Here is a 2,500-nt window from a genome sequence, read left to right on the forward strand (position 1 = left end):
CCATGTTAACTGCGTCGTCCACAGACCTGTTGGCTCTGTAGGCAAACTGAAGGGGGTCCAGGAGAGGGTCTGTGATGGCTTTGAGGTGTGCCAGGAGCAGGCGCTCAAAAGACTTCATTACCACAGATGTAAGGGCGACCGGTCTGTAATCATTTAGTCCTGTTGGCCTTAGCTTTTTGGGCACAGCGATGATGGTGGAGGACTTGAGACAGGCTGGTACATGGCATGTCTCCAGGGAGGTGTTAAAGATGTTGGTGAACACCGGAGACAGCTGGCCAGCGCAGTGCCTGAGGGTGGCTGGAGAGACAGAGTCCGGCCCGGCTGCTTTGCGTGGATTCTGCCTCTTGAAAAGCCCATTAACTTCTCCCTCCTGAAAGGAGAGAGTCGTTTCTGTAGTATGGGTGGGGGATGGGGCCTCTTGGGTGGGAAGGGGTGGTTCAGGACAGTCCAATTGTCTTTCAAATCTACGGTAGAACTCGTTCAGGTCGTTGGCTAGGCGGGAGTCGTTAGTGGTGTGGGGCGCTCTGGGTTTGTAGTTGGTGATGTGCCTGAGCCCTTTGGCAGACAGAAGCAGCGTCGTTAGTAGAGAACTGGTGTTTTAGTGTCTCTGAGTACAGTCGTTTAGCCTCTCTCACCGCTTTGCTAAACCTGTTCTTCGACTCCTTGAATCTGTCTCTATCCCCACTCCTAAACGCTTCCTCCTTCTCCAACCTCAACCTTTTGAGCTTTGCTGAGAACCAGGGCTTGTTGTTGTTAAAGTTCACCCTGGTACGTGTTGGGATACAGCAGTCCTCACAGAAGCTGATGTACACAGCCTCTGTGAGTTCATCCAGACTATTGGTAGCAGTCGTGAACATATCCCAGTCAGTACAGTCTAAGCACGCCCGCAAATCTTCCACAGCCTCACTGGTCCACTGTTTAGATGTCCTCACAGCAGGTTTACAGAGTTTTAGTTGCTGCCTGTATGCACGAATCAGGTGGACCAAGGGAGTTCTGTGCGAGCCGAACAGCCCCGTGACCCACAAGAGAAACATCCCCGCCAAATTCGAGCGTTTGACGGGGTCTATCCGTGAAAAAATATTCACGTTTTTGAGTGCACATGCATTTCTGCTGCAAATGCCTCTGGAAGTTTCATGCCGTTCGTATGCCAATTGTGGCAACACGAAAATGACCCGTTTTCCCATTCCGAGGGATTTCTGTGCGACCCTAACAGCCCCGTGAGCCACAAGAGACACATCCCCGCCAATTTCTAGCGTTTCACGGGGTCTATCCGTGAAAAATATAGACGTTTTTGAGTGCACATGCATTTCTGCTGCAGATGCCTCTGGAAGTTTCATGCCGTTCGTACGCAATGTGGCAACACGAAAATGACCCCTTTTCCCATTCCGAGGGATTTCTGTGCGACCCTAACTAACAGCGCCCGTGAGCCACAAGAGAGACATCCCCGCCAATTTATAGCGTTTCACGGGGTCTATCCGTGAAAAATATAGACGTTTTTGAGTGCACATGCATTCCTGCTGCAAATGCCTCTGGAAGTTTCATGCCGTTCCTATGCAATGTGGCCACACAAAAATGACCCGTTTTCCCATTCCGAGGCATTTCTGTGCGACCCTAACAGCCCCGTGAGCCACAAGAGAGACATCCCCGCCAACTTCTAGCGTTTGACGGGGTCTATGCGTGAAAAATATTAAAATTTTTGAGTGCACGTGCCTTTCTGCTGCAAATGCCTCTGGAAGTTTCATGGCGTTCCTATGCAATGTGGCAACACGAAAATGACCCCTTTTCCCATTCCGAGGGAGTTCTGTGCCACCCTAACAGCCCCGTGAGCCACAAGAGACACATCCCCGCCAATTTCTAGCGTTTCACGGGGTCTATCCGTGAAACATATAGAAGTTTTTGAGTGCACATGCATTCCTGCTGCAAATGCCTCTGGAAGTTTCATGCGGTTCGTACGCAATGTGGCAACACGAAAATGACCCGTTTTCCCATTCCCAGGGATTTCTGTGCGACCCGAACAGCCCCGTGAGCCACAAGAGACACATCCCCGCCAATTTCTAGCGTTTCACGGGGTCTATCCGTGAAAAATATCAATTTTTTTTTGACTGCACATGCATTTCTGCTGCAAATGCCTCTGGAAGTTGCATGCGGTTCGCATGCAATGTGGCGACACGAAAATGACCCGTTTTCCCATTCCGAGGGATTTCTGTGCCACCCTAACAGCCCCGTGAGCCACAAGAGAGACATCCCCGCCAATTTCTAGCGTATCACGGGGTCTATCCGTGAGAAATATTCACTTTTTTGAGTGCACATGCATTCCTGCTGCAAATGCCTCTGGAAGTTTCATGCGGTTCGTATGCAATGTGGCGACACGAAAATGACCCGTTTTCCCATTCCGAGGGATTTCTGTGCCACCCTAACAGCCCCGTGAGCCACAAGAGAGACATCCCCGCCCACTTCTAGCGTTTCACGGGGTCTCTCCGTGAAAAATATCACATTTTTT

The sequence above is a fragment of the Petromyzon marinus genome, unplaced genomic scaffold, assembly GCF_048934315.1.
Source record: "Petromyzon marinus isolate PM22_M1 ecotype Great Lakes invasive population unplaced genomic scaffold, UKy_Petmar_22M1.pri1.0 PM_G_Scaffold_195, whole genome shotgun sequence".
Taxonomy (NCBI): Eukaryota; Metazoa; Chordata; class Hyperoartia; order Petromyzontiformes; family Petromyzontidae; genus Petromyzon; species Petromyzon marinus.